General features: G+C 40.7%; 1 protein-coding gene across 1 annotated transcript in view; it reads left to right on the top strand.

The window, feature by feature from the left end:
- RhoBTB (Rho-related BTB domain containing) overlaps window positions 1–20,239 on the top strand; it is a 271,730-nt gene that overhangs the window by 24,153 nt on the left and 227,338 nt on the right. The window contains exon 2 of the mRNA XM_083114776.1: window positions 18,641–18,716. The gene's annotated coding sequence lies outside the window, so the exon portion shown is untranslated. The remainder of the gene's footprint in view (window positions 1–18,640; window positions 18,717–20,239) is intronic.

The following is a 20,239-nucleotide window of genomic DNA, read 5'->3' as shown; positions in this document are numbered from 1 at the left end:
GTCGAGTTCGTCGCTCCCTGGCCAGATACCCTAGGTTCGAATCCTGCTCAGGAATCCACTTCATCGTTAATCCTCAACGTTGCTATCATGCATAAAAGCGACGTACAATAAACGTAACAGAAATATAAATAGATGTGGACTTATATTCCAAGGAGCCGAGATAAGAAGGAACAGAAAAAATAAATAAAAGTGAAAATTAACATGAACTGTAATAATGTGGAGTTAGATGTCTTCAAATTTCCCTGACATTGTGGTATTTTTCATCGAAATTCACTTTTGGCTAAAAATTGGGTGTCGAATTTCCCTGCAAAAGGGAAATTTTCCTTTATGTGGCAACACTGATTTGGAGGCGAGGCAATCGAGCCTTTAAGGCCTCTGAAAGTAAATTTAGCACAAGAAGACAAAGCTCTTATACCTAGAAAGCACACAGGGGGTGTGAAGTGTGAAAGTAGGACTCTAAATCCACACGCGTATACACTTATATATTTTCCCTCTTATTTAAGTCGCGCCAGAATTAATTATCTAGGGGTGCTGAGGGGATGCGGAATGAAATTCAAATACCAATCAACTTTTACTATGCTTTTATGAAAATACGCCAGTGACTTGATTAATTTTTGCTTGCTTTCTTTGACCACAACATCATAGGCGGAGTTCTGGAGGGGCCAGGGAGGGGGGCTAGCCCCCCAACTTAAAAAAGACTAAAAAAATAACACATGATTAAGTACGGTTACTACATTTTTGTTATTAAGCCATACAGCAAATCTTGACGTTTGGCATGATGGCATGTGCGGTAATTGCGCCGCAATAGCGGTTCTTAGACGATTTGATTGATGTGTCCAGTTTGAAGAAAGAAAAACGTAAAATGACTTTGTGTTGAGTCAACAGTTACTGCTGAGGCATCAAAAGAACTTTTCAATTTAATTTTTCTAAAATTTCTGAAGCTTACTATTGTACCGTAACTTTTTTAAAGTAATTCGAGTATTGTATCAATAAAGAAATTAATGAAATGCAAAATGCAATAATCGTACTGTTTTGCTTCTTTTAAAGCTGACAACCAATATACTAATTAATATTTGTTTACTTAAGCGAGGAAATTTAGCATTTTCAAATCTAAAAGGCCTAAAACTCGTGTTTTTAAGTTGATGTTTGTTTTTTTAATTTCCGGGGAAGGCCTCCGGACCCTTTATAAACTAGGGGATATTCAATAACCCTCAGGTACATCATATGCTTTTCTCAGGGTCTGCCCCCCCCCCCCAAAGCAAAAGCTCAAACTCCGCCCATGCACAACATGTACGAAGAAGTCAATGGCTTCCCTTTCAGATTAGTATCTATTGCTTGCCTTTAGTATACTATAATATGGTCTCTATTCAATACTTAATGTTGTATGCGTATGACGACGTGGTTGTCGTAAGTCATAACGTAAATAACACATAAAAAAATGATTTGATTGAATTAACAAAGCACTTTTGGTTAAGGTATTTAGCAACTGTAAACAATAAACTGTAAGCACATGTGCTCCATTACTAAAGAGCATTTAGTACTGTAGAATAATCATTTGTTTGTCGCTTGTTTGGACAAGTGTTTGGGCCCAAGTTCCTTTTGTTTTATTGAGATTTCATGATGCTAAGAATCCCTTTTTTACACGGTTCGATTTCGATGTACGTCTGTTAACACATACTGCGGAGTTTTAGCGATTACTTAAGGTTTTGTTCAAAATATGCTTTCGTGGTTAGGTTAGGCAGGTTAGGTTTGGTTTCCTTAGCATTAAAATAAAGTCCCTAAATGCATTCTACTAAGGTTCCGATTTACTTCTACATTCATTCCCACGCTTGTCGACAGAGAATATCTTGTCCATGAGAAGTGCGTAAGGTAATTTTCAAGTTTTTTTTTTTCAACATAAATAACTTTCTTTCGAGTCCAAACAGTGCTCATTACTTTAAGGAAGGTTCAAATTTTGTGTGACAATGATTTCCAAAATTCTACGATAATTAGTCTTTGTGCTAGGAGAAATCATAAAACAATCGGAACCGTTACCAGTGTTTAATTGCAGAAACTCTTTTAGTTTATTTCAAACCTTTTCCTCTGTGAACAGTTAGCAGTGTTTTCGGTTGAAAATTGGTTTTGGAGAAGGGGTGCGGGAGAAAACTAAGGGCTGCGCACGCACCCCCTGGCGCCGCCCCTGCTTCCTACCATTTGTACTAATTGCTCGCGACGATTCGGGGTGGTGATGAAGTAATGAAATGCAATGATACATACTTGATTATGGTTCGAACCTGGAACCTCTTCTTAGCGCATTCTTTGCCACGAAGGTTGTATACACTTCCATCCCAGCACATATTTATTTTGAAGAAAATGCTATAGAACGCTGGATATAATATTAAACATTTCGAGGGGTATTGAGCCCGTCCACGACCCTGTTGAGCTGAATCATTTATCTTCCCGGCAAGGGCTGAAGCCACGAGCGGATAGAGGCACCTGCGGTGGCCATTGACCTTGGTGGTGCAAAATCGCGAATGTAGACTCGGCTTGGAAGGGAGCCAAGTGCGATGCGACTCTCGGGGCGGCAGCAGCAACAGCATTGGCGGAAATCTCTCCTTCGTCTCAGTGTTGCCACAATCGGAGGACACAATTTCCCTTTCCAAGGGGCAAAATTTCCCTATTTGGACTATTTTCCCCTTCACCTAAACAAATATAATTATTATTATTATTATTGTTAGCAGTGGTAGTAGTAATAAAATTTCCGTTGGCCCATGTTCGCATGAATAAAAATGTTACACAAATTTTTCACATACATGTCAGCTTAATCGCTTTCTGGTCAGATGTCCCAGGTTTCAATCATGGTCAGGAATCCATTAAATCGTTAATTCTCATCATTACAATTATCCGAAGATACAGAAAAGCGACGTACAATAAACTTAGGAGAAATATAAATAGATATATTCTTATATTCAAGGGAGCAGAAATAAGAAGGATCAGAAAAAAAAAATAAGCCCGACCCTGTGGCCGAGTGGTTAGCACAACGCGCTGCGACGCCAAGTGTCCCGGGTTCGAATCCCGGTCGGGCTTGGTTGTTTGTGAATGTCCATTCATCAATTTCATCATTCATCCCCATCTTCGCAAATTAGCCAATAGGCACAAAATGCGAAGTAAAATAAACTAAATCAATCAATCAATCAGAAAAAAATAAAAATGTGAATATGAAACTGGAACTTAAAATAAACTGTAATAATGTAAAGTCAGAAGTCTTAAAATTTCCCTGAAATTGTGACATTTTTCATCGAAATTCCCTTTTCCCTTTTGGCTAGAATTTCGGTCCGAATTTCCCTACAAGAGGGAAATTTCCCTTCACGTGGCAACACTGCTTCGTCTATGCAGTCAAGAGTTTCATGCTCAGGGAAACGCACGAGAGGTGCGCGCGCATATGTATGCGTGTGTCTACACACACACTTGTACATACTAATGCTTCTTTCTACGTACTACGCCGTTCGAGTACCTTTCCTCATTGTGAAAATTAAAAAAATATTAATTAGGGAAAGGATTTTAGGGTGCAAAATTATGGTCGGGAACAAAGTGGTTCTGAAAATGTTTTCAAAAAGGTGGTGATAAAGTGCCTTTATTCAGTGCTCTCTTTTTCTACGCCTTCTGTATATATTGAGCGCGGACCGCCGAGAGAACTTTGCTTCTTCCGAATAGGTTTTGTTGAAGTTTGTGTTTTCTCTCGCGGGTTTTGCTACATTAGCTTGGGAACTATTGGGGCTGCAATGATTATATTATACCATTTTATAGCTCTCGTTCTACTCTACAAAATGAGACTAGAAGAGTTTATGTAGCTGCTCAAGAAGAGTGAAAATCATTTATTTTTCTGTCCAATTTTGTAGCAAAACATGAAAAAGGTGCTGAATCATCAAAGAGGGGGTAAAAAGGGAATAAATGTGCTAATCTCATAAAAAGGTGCAACGAAGTGTGTTCATTTGACTTGATTTCATGTCCTAAAATACATATCTCAAACGATCGGTTTAAAAGTAGCTATATTTTTGGAAGGGTGCTGCACATTAAAATCCGTTCCATCGTTGGTGTTAACGAAAGAAATGTAAATATGTACGTACGGTCACCGGCAATATCAGCTTCCCTGCAAGGTGTTATGTGTGTTGCATAACTCTACGGCGGTGTAAGATAACTTTTCTTTGTGTTTTTGTTTTTCTTATGGCCACGTTTTCTAAATGAGCGACCAAATCCGCGACTGTCCTGTAATGTTTTACCCTTGTTTTCATATATTTCAATTCCTAACCCAGTTTGAAATTCGACCTTTGTACAACCTTTCCCTCCTCTGAGGTCAAGGGTGAGAAGACATCTAACCTCGTCGGGCAGCGTCGTTTTTAACTGTGTGTGTGTGTGTGTGTGTGTGTGTGTGTGTGTGTGTGTCATTGGGGAGATCATATATGCAAACAGTCTTCTTGAAATGACTAAGATGAGAATCTCCAAGATATGGATTGTTAATGTGGCCGCGGTGTCTCAGTCGGTAACGCGTCTGACTACCATGCTGAAGGTCCCGGGTTCGATCCCCGGCCGGTTCAAATCCGGGAACTTTTCTAACTTTGGAAGCGACCCCGGCATGGGTACCTGGAGGAAATCCTGGGGAGTAAAGGCGGTCAGGGGCGTGATGCTGATCACATCACCCCCACTCACGACCTGATCAAGAAAGTGTGGGGCATTACCCCCACACCCCCTACACGCCTTCATGGCGTGGTGCTAAGCACAGGGGAGCACTTTTTCTTATGGATTGTTAAATATCCAGTATACTGAAAGCTGATTTAAAATTTGCGTGCAGGGCTCCTCAAAAACTTTTTAGTTTCTGCGCCACTTTCCGGATCCCTAAAGAATGATTGATTTGATGTTTTAAGTCCACTTTATGCACAGAAAGGCTAATCGGGACTGCGTCTACAATTTAAAGTGGGATCGAACCCGGGACCCCTTGATTACAAGGCGACGACTTTACCCGGGGAGGCACCCCTTAAAGATTTACCAGGCGAATGAATTGTTTGCGCACCAATGGCACTATTTGCCTTAAAACGTGAGGACAATTCCCAGGGAGAAATGTGAAATTATGCTCGAATATTTTAATAGGAAATTTAAAAGTGTCTACACAGGAACCGAATTTAATCGTCACAGCGTGGAGAAAGAAAGCTACTGCCACCAGAAAAAAAGCATTCAGCTTTTGGAACTAAAGATCTTGTACAAAGTACCTGTGAGTTGCATACGAAATGCCCCGCTGGATCTCCAAGAACAGACGAGTGATGCGCTCTCTTCGGCGATGGCTCGAGCATAGTGACCGCGTAAGCACAGGTTGGAGGGGGTGTGGAGAGATGCAAGTTCTTACTCGCACGGGGATTGCGGAAGCCTCAGCCCAAGAAAGGAGTGTGGTGCAGGCCGCGGTGACGATGTGCTAGAACCTGCATACCAAATGACATACTTACCAGGTGAAAGAATCTGACGATGTGTTGCGAACGGTAATCGTATGAAACGGTGGATACTTTATGTAGACTGATTCGGTTTATTTTAACTGCGAAGATGATGAGTAGAGCTCGGAAGTTGAAGACTTATAAATTGCCAAAAAAAGGCCTATAAAAAGACTTAAAAATGTCAAAAAAGGACATATAAATGTGATCCAAATTAATTAATAACTTCAGTTTTAATTACATATTTAATGAATATGCGCGGCACCTCCTTATCTGACTTGAGATCTTTGCAGGCGCGTGCTGTCTGGTCGTATACACCGTGCTGAAAGGTTCAAAACAAGAGAAAGTTGCCACTTACAGCGCGACCTTCCAGACAAGTTACGGTTAAAGGACCTTGTACCGTACCTGCTTCAGTCCTCCAAAAATGTTTTTCTCTCGTTTCAGGGATGGTTCAAATATATTTCTTCTTTCTTTTTTATTTCTTTACTACAGAAAGGATGTTTAACAGGTGATGAACTGATGATGATTCGAATTGAGAATGGGCAGTAAAAACGTAGTCGAAAGAAGGTGAAGTTGCAAAAAAAAGCAGTTAAGACCTAAAAAAGGCTACAAAAGGACCAATAAGCCAAAAAACCGCCGAAAAAGGCAAAAAAGGACAAATAAAACCCACCTTTTTCTGGCCTACAATGACCCAAAATGAACATATATTATGTTGGATCTCGTCTTCGGACACTAGGAGAAAAAATGATTTTTCCTCAACTTCCGATCCCTAATGATGAGATTGATGATGAACACCCGTGCGAAGGCTCGGATGCGAACCCCGGACACCTGACGTCGTAGCGTTCTGTTTATATACATTGATGCTTCGGTTTCGCCTCACATCTAGTGTATTTGGTAGCCATTGAAATTCCTTAGTTTACACAGAATTCCTTTCTCCTTGGGTAAATTTATGTGTGCTACTAGTTTCCGCCACCCGATTGTTTTGTCTGAAGTAAGAGGTCCCTGGCTGCCATCCAGACCCACCCTCTGTTTACAAACAAACCCTGTCCCTACGGGGAGAGGACGAGGGAAGCATAAAAGGCTTAGCAACCAGCCAGTGCTGAATAAAGTTCTGTATAAAATCGGTTTCGCAATGTGAATTGACAGTGATAATGAATTTTGAAAACACATGCAAGGAGCTTCAAAAGAAGACCAAGATCGTATTTGTAGTACTACCCAATACAAGAAAAAGTTATTTCGCAAAATTGAAACGAATCCGGTTTTGACATACAACCTCTGACAATAAAGTTCAGTGAATGATCCTGAATATCGAAAGTAGACGAATTCTTAATGAAACCTACCTTACTGTCCTTCGAAGTAGTCCCCTCCCCTGGCTATGCACCGTTGAGAACGGCTGTACATGTCCTGGACACTTTTAGAAAAGTCTTTTTTCTGGATGGTGTTCAAGACCCTCGTCACGTTCCGTTGGATGTCCGGAATATCCTCAAATCGCAGACCTTTCAAAGTGATTTTGAGGCGTGGGAAGAGAAAGAAATCTGCAGGATTCAGATCTGCCGAGTATGGTGGATGATCAACTTGCACCACCCACTTCTTAGCCAGAAACTGTCGGACGAGAGTGACTGTGTGAGGGCGAGCATTGTCGTGTACGAACAACCCGTTTTTGATTTATAGAATTTCAAAGACAGCGATTGTTTGCAAATCTCCAAAAAAGCGGCCCCTTTTTGTTCTCTCAACGATATTAAATATAAGTCATACTCGTAAAAAGAATTGGTTAGCATAGATTAACGCAGAATTGAATAAGCTAAGTTTTGGTCATTCGGTTGTTTGTAGGTCTACTGGTTAATTTTTGCTTGGAGTCTAAACCCGAGTATCTATAATTTTTAATCCGATGATTCGAACTTCATTAATAACGTAAATAAATATTCATTTCGTCCCCTGACTCAGGGATCTTAAAAGTATGAGAGATGCGTGTTACAAATATAATTTTTGTACCAGGTTCGTTGAAAATAGATCCATCTAAATTTTTCCTGACGTCACTGGCCTGTCAACCGAGGTGGAAGAGATACTAAAAAAATGGCCTTTTTACTTCTGCGGAATGGGCCATCAAATTTGTCTCTGCGGAGGTGTAATCCAAAAATAGCTTTAAGGGGAAATACTTTTCTTCTTCGTGCTACTGGTCTACGTCGAAACTCTCAGTAACAGAACAAGTTGTTTGGTACAGTGGGATGCACAAGTATTGCTCGGCAAATTGTCCATAACAATTTTCAGGAATTTTTCTCTTATATTCTTCGTGTTTGTAAGGACTGTGAAGTTTGAATGCTTCTTGCAAAGTGGTCTGATGGGAGGGACTATTTCTTGCACGTTTTTTTTTAACCATTTCTGTTACACATACACTTTCTTCACAACTAACGGTTAATTTTGTATAACTACTTTATAGAAACCAGTACATTGTAGTGGCCGCGGTGGCTCAGTCGGTAACGCGTCTGACTACCATGCTAAAGGTCCCGGGTTCGATCCCCGGCCGGTTCAAATCCGGGAACTTTTCTAACGGTGGAAGTGGCCCCGGCGCCCACCCAGCGTCGAATAACATGGGTACCTGGGGGAAACCCTGGGGGGTAAAGGCGGTCAGGGGCGTGATGCTGATCACATCACCCCCACTCACGACCGGATCAAGAAAGTGTGGGGCGTTACCCCTAGTGTTGCCCACGGGACGAGACGGGACAGGCTTTTAAAAATTCGAGACGAGACGAGATTGATCATGTGTCCCGAAAACAAACGAATATTTTCGAGACGAGACAGCATTTCACAGCATTTCCACGAGACGAGACACTGGTTACCCCCACACCCCCTATATGCCTTGATGGCGTGGTGCTATGCACAGGGGAGCACTTTACCTTTTTTTACCGTACATTGTTTGGTGCAAAATGGCCATGTGTGCCTACATACCCAAACATTCATTTATTCGATCTTATCTCGAGTTGTAAATGCCTTAAAACAATTCCTTGAAACAATTATGCAATCCCTCTGGCATAATCAGGTATGTTATTTTCTCCCATTAAGTTTATTATATGTTATATTATCTAATGTTCCGTGCTCTCCGTGACAAGGCGTTTCGCCCAACCACGCTGTCTCTTTTCCGTGTGATATTTCGACATGGCACCGCTGCAGTGCGCTGCTATTGGCTATCGCCATATGCAGGAGATTTGACGCGCACTCTAGGTAATTTCAGTTGCTTACACGTTTCTGAACATGAAGTGACCGGTCCTTTGGCGGCACTCAGTACCTCGCGCGGGAACGTTTCATATCTTAAATCACAGCACACCAGTCGCGAATTTGGGGGAAGTAAGAATAATTAAACCACGGTATGCAAATAATTTGTATGCAGAAACCATTGCAGTACCCATACGAAATGTCGGAGTTGTCAAAATAACGATATTGAAAAGTGACAACATTCCGTTCCTTACATTTGAGTCATAAGAGTACGAGAAACAAATTGAGATTTGAACATTTTAAAAATATTTTGTAAGTTTCTTGCAGGTGTGTTTTCTACGTTTGATTGCTTTTTCTGCGAGTCTGTAAGATTTTGACAGAGTTTTGGAACAAATAGTACCTTTCTAAGCCCATATAAGTTGCACGATTTCAATTCGATTTGAAAAATACGTTGAACATTTTTGGAAAATACTTTGATAATTTTGTGAATGGTGAGTTAATTTTTTAGTGCCTTCATTACATGGCAAAGTTTTAATTACTTTTAGAATAATATGTGGTGCATTTGCTTCAAGAGTCTAAGCTCTTTCATTTTTTTTTTTTTTACTTTTCATTTAATAGCTGATAAAAATGTCCGAATTGAACATGTTTGCGTTCATGTATATTTGGTCTGATTTCCAGTAAGTGCTACTGTAATTCAACCTGGATTTGCATCAATAATTCACGTAAATAACGTTGGTTTTGATGAGGCGGCTCCGAGTGCCGCGCGCGGGACATTTGTGCTGCCATGACGCGGATGGCGGAGGGTGAAATGGAACTGATTTTCACTCTTATTCTCAGTCTTGTAGAACTGTTTTACCAAAAAGCACACGCCGATCAAGTGAGTTCCGTAACATCAGTGTATCCCTGAAAACGAAAACATTTGTCAGAACACTGCAGTACTATAACTTACAACATGCAACAACAACAACAAAGTAAACAACACCAATGAAACATATTACACGACACTAAAACTCAGATACGACAACGTCTTTATTCCGGAGTGCTCCCTTACTTCTGGGACACCCGGTATGTTACTAAGCTAATGTGTGTTAGGTAATTGCAATATACATTTGTATCTGCGTCAATTTGAGAAGCACCACGTACTATCCAATTATTGACTAACATTGACGATTGGGTTTGATTATCGAAATAATTTATATTGCGACAAGTTGACATATAGCGGATGTAGCGGTCTTTCAGTCCATCCGTGATTTCGCCCCAAGGTTTTGCTTGACGCTTTGCTATGTATTCCGTCAGTCAAGAAATGCTTTCGTGTGACACGGCACTTAGGCTATTGAACAAAACTTGTAAGTTTTGGCTGTATCAAAAAGTAAGGTGAATTTTCGATTTATTGATAAACGTAAATAGAAAAAAAAATATGAAACTGTAGTATGTTTGACACATGGTATCACTAAAATTCGACATAGGAACCACTGCCTTGGTGGGCATATCGTATGAGGTGGGTCAGGGAAATGCCCATTCGGTGGTGTTTTTGGTCCTCACTCAGATTTTGGGCACCCAGCGCACACACACTTTCCTGAAGCCAAGTTGGTCATGGACGATACTCCTCACGGAACCATATGAGATGTTCAATGCATCAGCAATGTCGTGCAACCTTACTCTTCTGTCTTCAAGAATCATCGCATCCACGTCACACATTCCTGTCGGTGATGGATGTTGCTGGTCTGCCACTTCTGTCATCATCTGTCACACTACTCCTACCACTTGCAAATGAGTTACACCACACATACACTTGTTTCTGCGACATAACACTCTCTCCATAGACCTCGAACCATTCTCGATGAATTTCAGATGGTTTCTTTCCCTTCACCCATAAAAAACGAATAACACCGCGCACCTCCTCCTTGGAATAATGTTCAAGTCGTTGCGCCATCTTTGAATTGCTCTAGGTACCAGACGGGTTGACGTAGAAAACTGTAATTGCCGTCAGACTTGCACCACCTTGGTATCTGACACATACAAAAAATTTAATTAGCTACACAAAAAACTCTGGGGTTTACAGACAAATTCACCTTACTTTTTGATACAACTTTCTACATGGAAAATATTGATAACGAGGGGAAGGAACGTGTTCGGTTGCAACAGGCAATAAACACCACTTTTCAGAACAATTAAAGCAGCAAATTGCATTCAAGTATCATTTACAACACTTTACAGTAACCCAGCTTAGGGCTTTTGAAGGAAATTTTGCGATGCATGCTCCTTTACGGCAGTGAATTTGAAGCTGATTTGGTTGCGGGAAGGATGACCGTGAAAGCACTTGCTGACGTCACAGAGGCCGCTGATTGGGAACAGGGGAAGCGGAAAGGTGTCCATAGAAACTGGCGCTAAGGGGTCAGCCAAACACCAATGATAAATCTAGAATTACCTGTGGATTCCGCTGGTCTCAATTCGTGATTTAGAGCACTATGCTAAAAATTTAGAAAATGTGAATGAAAATTATAGTGTCATGCATTGATTCAACAGGAAGGAAGCTGTATATGTATCACCATTTCCATACCGAACTTTTGTTTTTGGTATTTCGTAGTTTCTTGTTGATTAATGGTGAAAGGATAAAGTTTGTCAGTCTGGTGATATATCCCTATGACAAATAAAAGCAAATTATGTATGATTTTTGTGGTTTTCAGTTCATCCTTTGAAAAACAAATTAAAAATCAACCTTCCGATTGGGCTACAGCCGGATTGCGCACACTTTTCTGGTTTTATCAGTGGTATCTGATAAGCCGTTGACAAGCTGTCACAACGTACAGGATTGCGCACAATGTTTGTGTGTGTGTGTGGACTTACACGTGTTTTTGCTGGAAGGGTAGCATTAGATAGGCATAGATGATGAACCTGATTGGTGGACTAGAATGTAATGGTCGGTGTATCTCCGTATTTATACCGAAGGTCACGAGCTTCGATTCACAGAAGTGTTTGTTGTGCAGTCATTACCCTAACCTAACCTAACTTTTGAGTTTGAGTAGACTGGTATGAAAATTGTATCTTGAAAACATCAGTAGTGACTTACTGTATTATGTAAATTGGTATGAAAATTGTATCTTGACTTGTTACATTTACTGGTCAAATTATATTTTTTATTTAATCCTTAAGAGATTTAATATTTTATTTCTAATTTATCTCTGTCTTCTTGTCTAAAGAAAAAAGACAGTTTTGCGCACACACTTTAAAGCTATCAAAGTGGCAACGTTGGATCAAAATCTGTGCGCAAAACAGGTCAGTGAGATTTGTGCGCAATCCTGGATCTAAAGTGTGCGCAATTCGGTTGCAGCGTTCCGAGTGTGAATTGCCCCCCCCCCCCCCACACACACGCAAGTCATGGCTTTACGAAGCTACATTTAACCCCGGTGGCGTTGTGCTAACGCCTTGTAATCAAGGGGTTCAAGGTTCGATATACGGTAGAGGCATATGGCACAGTGGTTCAGATCCCACTTTAAACTAGGTCCAGTTCAGATTAGCCTTTCTGTGCATAAAGTGGGCTTAAAACAACAAATCAATTCAATTCAATTCAAATGGTCAATTATTTGAACACAAATCATTAACAACAATTAACTCTTGGATTTATTAATTGAAACTGAAGAGTTAATGTAAAAGTTAGTTCTTCTTTTACGTATGGACAGGATAACCCAGGAGTTTTTATAAGCGTAACTAATCCTTGTGCTTATTTCGTAAGTGGGGCGTGTAATGCATGTGTGAACTTACCAACGAACAACAATGTTGCAACATGCTGACGTTAAAAGCCTGCTTTCATGAAAACCATCTGCTATGTCCATGTACATACGAGTACATAATGGACAACTCGAGATATATATATATATATATACTGGGTGAGTCTGTTAAAAGAGGCACCGTGGAAAATGTGCTCCTTGCATGTAGGCAACCCTAGTACACCGAAGAGAAGAGCGGGGTAGAGAACATTCCAGGATATCGATGGCAAGCAGTTTAGACAACTTGACATAGAGGGGGATTGAAAAGAAAGTGTCTATTCCGTGCTGAATAGCCAAAAGTGCGTCCAAAGACTGTCAGCTCTGAGGCAAAGGTGGGCGACGCAGCGCAGCTAATGATACGCAGTCCACGAAAATCATCTCGACGTTTGGCACAACAGTTGCAGGTCTCCCAGTCAATCGCTATGCGGATCCTGAAGCAGGACTTGAACTTGCACGCATTCAAAGTTACCGTGATGCATCAGGTGCGGGATGTGGACAAGGCAGCTCGCGTGCAGTTTTGTGAGTGGTTTCTGTCCAATATTGCTCCTGAGGTGCTGCAGGATGGTTACTTGTTCATTCCCGATGAAGCATGGTTCCATCTGTCAGGCTACATAAACTCCCAGAACACGCGACACTGGTCAGGTGACAATTCAGACCAGTAGCGTACGCAGGATTTCATCAAGGGGGGTGTTATTTCGAAAACTTTCTACAAATTCACATTACCATTGTTTTATTATACTTTAATTAATTAATTAATTAATAATAATAATAATTAATAATTCTTATAATTAATTAATTAATTGGTTTAATTACTACTAATGCAGCTGCTATTTATGAAAGAAATAGAACAAAATTACATTTCTTTTGTTTCTTTGTTACAAAATAATTGTCTAGTCAACGGTTATTTGTCCATAAAAAGAAGCAAATATATTGGATTTATTGAAATAATCGAAATGTGAAACTCATTCAAGGAGCCGCGCTGGTCTAGTTTAACAACTTCGTGGGATATCCGGGTTCGATTCCTGGAATTGGTTGGAATTTATCCAGCCTTGTCTCCGCACCCAGCTTCATAGCAATGGGTACCTGAGAGCAACCCTGGGGGATGAAGGCTGCCGGAGCATGGTGCTGATGACATCACCTGCAAAATAGTTCGAGATCGAGAATCTTTGGGGATGATGATGAAGCGCGAGAATACGTGTTGCTAAATTCCACTGAGTCTATGTTTTCGTTGAAAAGTAAGTTTATAGACATTCCAACACATTTATCACTTCTAGGTGATTCACAAAGCACTTCTTCAACATTATTTAATGATGTGGATGTAGACTCAGCATCACTTGAGAGTTCACAAGGGGATGTGAAATCAGTACCGGGAAGAACGTTTGCAATAAGGTCGGCACACTGCGACGAAGCAAGGAATTTTTACAATTCTCGCGATAGTCACTGCGCGATTTTGCAAAAAAATTGCAAAATTGAACTTTGCGTCCACTTAGATTGTGTTTGGAATGTTGTGTTTTTCTTCATGCTGCATGGGAATAATAATTCAAATTATTATTATTATTATTACTGTCGCAGATCTTTGACTGTGATAAATTAGCCATTTTTAATTTTTTTTCTACAGCATTTTCCATAATATTTCAAAAGCTCAAGGGGGGGGTTTAAACCCGGTAACCCCCCCTTGCGTACGCCACTGATTCAGACGTGTTCATGGACGTTCCACTGCACGCCCAGAAACTCGGTGTCTGGTGTGCCGTGACGTCACGCCGCATCATCCACGTGTTCTTCCATGAGACTGCGAACTCGGCTCGTTACATCAGTAACATATTCAACGTGTTTGTTGAACAACTGACTGAGGATGAACGAAGGAAAGCTTACTTTCAGCAGGATGGAACCACGATGCATACAGCATGTGCAACGATCACGCGCATTGAGTCAGTGTTCCCGCCTGATCGCGTCATCAGCCGTGGCACGAACCAACCTTGGCCACCTTGTTCTCCAGATTTATCACCCTGTGATTTCTTCTTGTGGGGAGCTCTAAAGTGACAGGTGTATAGCAACAACCCTCACACACTCGAAGAACTACAGAACAACATTATCACAGCTATCCAGGCCATCCCGTAGGATGTCCTTGCCCGTGCTTTTCAGAGCATGTGGTATCGTCTGCACACGTGCCTCGAGGTCAACGGAGGACATTTCCAGCACCTCCTCTAGGTAGGTTCTTGACACACTGTACTCTATTTACAGAAGAGATGTTTCATTAATTTACGTTTATGTCAAGTTGTCCAAACTGCTTGGCACCGATATCCTGGAATGTTCTCTTCAGTGTACTAGGGTTGCCTACATGCAAGGAGCACATTTTCCACGGGGCCTCTTTTAACAGACTCACCCAGTATTATTATGAGTGAGAAGCTGCAAATTACTTCCTTACATATGAAGAAGATTTCCGTACGTGATTTCCTGAATTCAGTTGTGACTTATATGTGTATGTGGCAACACTACAGCATTCCATACCGTTGTACGTGGATAACTTCATCTTACGTGCCGATTAAGTCATCAGACCAAAACAAACCAATTGACAGGCCTCTACCTAGCTTTCAACTAATAGCAATAGCACTGTGGCAGAGCGTGTTGTGTCGTGACCAGAGTAGCGTTAGTATTGAAAGGGGCGGGGCATTACCCCTCCCTTCCCCCCCCGTAGTTTCTTTCACTTCCTAACATTCCTAAATCTACCCGCAACCTGATAAAGAATATCATTTATGGTCGTGTGTTTTATTATTTATCAAGGAAAGATATACAGGGTGTCCTAAATATAACACCGAATTGCAGTAAAAAATAACATCGAAATTTAATGGAAAATAAAACGAAAACTTGATGTCCCGACATAGGCTAGGATTTTCATGACAGCATATTTTTTTTATTTATTTTTTGTTAAGGATGATGTGTTCCCTAAACATATAGACATTCATATTATGAAGAAACTAATTAAATGAAGGCGATTTTTGAGAGCATATTTTGGCATATTTGGCCATTTTTACGTGATAGAGCATATTTTGATGGATTTTCGGCCATATTCAGCATATTTTCGCTTTTTCAATAAATATAGTCATTTCGAAGTGGATTCGTTCTTCCGTTCACTCGAGGTTTTTTTTTTTGACTGCAGCAAAATGTTTTTCATTTTTATTTGAAAATTTACAGAAAGTGTTCATTGTGCATTGCAACTCACGGCCCATAAAGTGAACTAAAGAAGTACATATGTGAAATATCTCAGCATATGTTAGATATTGAAATTTGAAACAGTCCAGTTATAAGGGCGTATTTTTCAAATTATAATGCATATTTTGTACAATTGTAGGTCATAAGAGCATATTTTATTTGATTTTTTTGATTTTGAATTTAAAATTTTGGGAGCGTCAGCACTCAGGCTATTTTGCTCCCGTCACATTATACGGGGCCAGCCCCTTATCATTACAAATAACAACTCTAGCGTTGCATAACTAAAAATGTTAAAATGTTCTGACTTCTGTTAAAAGCTGAGGCTGTAAACGGACACTCAGCACACACAAGGACAACAAACAGGACAACACACACAAAATTATACTGGCCATAGTGCCAGTCGCCAGAGCCTCGTTAGTCTTTAGTCCAGGGTGCACTACGTGGAAGTGAGGTTGACCTTTGGGCGCCTTAGAAGAAGGTCGCCCCTTACACCCCGAGCATATTTTATTTTGCATATTTTTGTTGATTTTTAGGTTATAAAAATCCTACCCCTAATCATCACTAATAATGTATTAATTATTTTAATTACTATTATTGTTGATTTTTAAATATTTTCTTGCAAAATGTTGAATTATTTTAAGTTAATGCTCCTAATCGCTGTCGAGGACAGGGTGGTTCAGCCGACATGGCAGGAGACAGACGTGGCTGTGTCTCCGACGCGAAAGACAGTCGAAGATCCATGCAAGCGTGGTGGCAGGGTGTCGCTGCGAGGTGTTTCCGCCCGGATGGCCGCTTGATTGTCACCATAACAACCTTGTCCTGTCGCAGGATTAGACCGGAGAAGATTATGACGTCAATCTTGCCTTTTCCCCTCTCTTTTGTGCGTATTCTGCGGTCTTCATATTGGATTCCGAACATGTCAATTGTCTTCTCAAATAATCGATTTTTTGTACAAGTTGTGTGTGTTCTCAGAGAAGAATTTCTTTTAACAATTTGTTCCGCCTGCATGGACTTCTTTTACGATAATTTATAATACGATTTATGTTTGGTTCGATACCAATGCAGAGACAGTTTTCGGTATTCTGTTTGGCCCTAGAGGAGATTTTTGGAGGCCTTCAAATGCATGACTTATGTTTTCTAGCTGATTCAGTTCCTGAGATATTGCTGGATTATAGTTTGTTGACATATTCTTAATCTACGCTTTTCAATTTTCTGGTTTATGGAACTGCTTGCAAGGAGGAATAATGTGTATTTGTTTCGTATTGTGTTTCCTCTTTCAAACATATTCTCTGGGAATGTTTTTGAAGTATCATTTGTCGTCAAATTTATTTTCTCCAACTTTTCTGATTGCGCCTACATAAGATATATGAATATGGAACTTGATCCTTCATAGATTTCATTATTTTAGAAATAACGCACGTAAAGAACCATCGGAACATCGATAGACAGCATCATACAAACCAAAGCTTGATATTTCTTTTTCATCTCTCTCTGCTCTGTCTGTCTGTCTGTGTCTCTACCATTTTTTATGCAATCATCTTGCAAACATATTACTGGAAAGCTGAACCCAGTTTCAGACTTTATAAATGTTAAATTTATAAAAGTATTTTTCGTTCAGATTACGTAGCCCGTACTTTAAGGGATGGGAGATTATATAATATAATTGGGGGTTAGAGCTCCTGTGCTTCATCTTTAGGACTTCCATCGTTTCACAATATTGAATTCGAATTTAATTTACTTGTATGCTGATGTACAAGGAATTTTACTGTTGTTTTCCATACGCACGGGCTTATGTACGAGGGCGGGCTGAAAAGTAATGCCTGCTATTTTTTTGTGACGGTGTCAAGACATTTTGGATTTTGAGACTTCAGACTTTCCCCTTTCTCCATTCCAAGTTTCAAACTTCTATCACCAGGGGTTGCTGAACTAGAGCGAGAAAAATGGCAGCATGTAACCATACTATGTCGGAGCACCTGAAAGTGCGTGTAGTGACCGAGTTTATAACTGCAGAAAATGTGTCCCCCAATTGACATTCATCAGAGAATGAACGCTCTCAACTCTCAAGAAGTTCCTTGTCACACGCTGAGAGTTCCTCAGCAGGGGTTTTCATTGTGAGCATGAACAGCCCAACATCATACAGTACTGACGTTACACATTCATTGCCATAAAAAGCCTTCATTTTCTGATGAATGTCAATTGGGGGACACATTTACTGCAGTTATAAACTCGGTCACCACACGCAGTTTCAGGTGTACCGACATAGTATGGTTACATGCTGCCATTTTTCTCGCTCTAGTTCAGCAAGCCCTGGTGATAGAAGTTTGAAACTTGGAATGGAGATGGGAAAAAGTCTGAAGAGTACAATGCATAGTTGCTCAAAATCCAAAATCCAATTAAACCGTCAAGAGAAAATAGCAGGCATTACTTTTCAGCCCGCCCTCGTATGTCTATTTCCTAGGACTTGCAGCGTTGCAAGGGGATGATAGCGTAATTTAGTGAGGGTTGGTATGAACTTGAAATGTTCATTGCTATATTTTGCCACCTTTCGTTTATACGTTGTTATTTTTGTAAACGAAATTCGATTAAGGACGCTTCTGCAAACTTACTTGACACACTTTCTGAGGGAACGTATGTGATTTCATGAAACTTTGTTTTATTTGAACCAGAACTGCTTCAATTTGGATTATGTAATGATTTCCCCAGATATTTACTTGTGCCAGGCTGCATTCAAACACAGAGGAACACAACTGGAGACGATTGTCAGACTGAAATAGGATACCACTCCTCCAAATAGCTAGCTTATCATTCAATGCTTGCCAGCAGAACCAATGATTATGCTTGCGGCGTGTCATTTGCAAGACCTGGACGTTTCAGCTAATGTAATTCTGCTCGCGTGCTCCCCCCCTTTCGCTTCGGGCGTAGCCGTGCATAATTGATGTAGCTTGTAAGAGGGCTTGTGTAATCTGTCACTCAATTAGCCCCTGTTTTTCGTTGCAGGCCGGAGGATCCGTCACTGAGCCACAGCGGGAGTGGATGCCCGCAGTTTGGTGTTGGGTTGCTGTTTTCTGTTCAGGTAAGGGGTCTTCGCTAACCATTGCATTTCTCTCCCCCTCCCCATTGTATTGCCTAAGGTTGGTTTTGTTTCAAACCACGTGTGCTTCGCGGCTCGCAACACACTCAGAATCTGGTCTCGGAGATAGGGTTTCAGTTTGTGAGAGCTGTGTTTGCAGCATGAGTTCGTAGGAATGGGATAAGAAAGATATGAGGGTTAGGCGACGGCTCTGAAAGAAAAGGAGTTGATTTGGTGTTTTAAGTCCACTTTATGCACAGCAAGGCTTATCGGGACTGGACCTACAGGTTAAAGTGGGATCCGAACCACTTGTGCCTCCACTGGATATCGAACCCGGGACTCCTTGATTACAAGGCGACGACGCTACCACTGCGCCATCGGGGAGGCCAGGGGAAGAAAAGGAGGAGTACTTTCTATGGAGGGATCACATTTAATTCACCACTAGAAAAGAACTATAAATAAGGAGATATTTGAGCTAAAATGGCATTTACAATAAAACCTGTCTATCCCGGAACAAGATGGTTCCGAGCAAAATTTTCCGTTTTAACAGTTTTCCTTCTTATACAGGGTTGACTTTAAATACAGTATAAAGCGCTGCAGGAAATAATGGAAAGACAGATTTACATTTCGCATTACTTATAATGTAGAGTACTAATGCATGTACGTACATCAATAAAAACGCGATACAGTCTCAATAAGCATAGCAAAGATTACAATTATGTAACTACACATGTTGGTACACTTTTTACAGTATTGTCAGAACGTACAGTATGTACTTATGTATCTTTTCGAACCCATGACCCCTGGCGTCGTAGCGCGATGTGCATAGAGGGAAAGAGAAAGATTGAAAGATGGAATAAGAGAGGAAGAAAGATTGAGATAAAAGTGAAGAAGGAAAGAAACAAAGAGAGATAACAAGAAAAATAGAAAGATGATGAAAGAACAGAGGAGAAATAGACAAAGAAAGGTGGAGAAAGAGGGTAAGAGATGAAAGAAAGAAACGGAATCCTAACAGCTATGAGTATTGTAGCGCATTCTTTCATATCGACAATGTTACCGATAAGCGAGTGGCAACAGAGGCGTGTTCCACTTACAGTATTGCATTGTTTTCTTGCGAGCGAAAAAAATAAAGGAAGAAATTTCCGTCTTGCTGAGAATAAAAACATCTCGTTGGTCTTTAAATGGTGTTCCGTTTCCGCGTTAAGGAGGTTTCCGCCTTAAGCAGGTCATTTTCAGGTATAAAATCGGTATGTTCTGGGCACTTTTTTCCCGTATTTACAGGTTTCCTTCTTATAGAGGTTCCGGGTTATGCAGTTTTTACTGTATTAATCTTTCATTTCTTATTGCTGGGGGGCGTAAAAGGGACGGACTGCTTTGCCGAGCCATGTCTGCTTCCCTTTGACTTCATCACTTCGTGGTACTAAGAAAAAATCGTAATTATTATCATTGCTTGTTGCCTCACCTCTTTCTTTCTTCCTTTCCTATCAAGCGGTCTCGGATTCGTCCTCCGATGGAGGAACATTGCG

The sequence above is a fragment of the Lepisma saccharinum genome, chromosome 29, assembly GCF_977018435.1.
Source record: "Lepisma saccharinum chromosome 29, izLepSacc3.1, whole genome shotgun sequence".
Lineage (NCBI taxonomy): Eukaryota > Metazoa > Arthropoda > Insecta > Zygentoma > Lepismatidae > Lepisma > Lepisma saccharinum.
The sequence above is the reverse complement of the archived record's forward strand: the minus strand, read 5'-3'. Positions and strand labels throughout refer to the sequence as shown.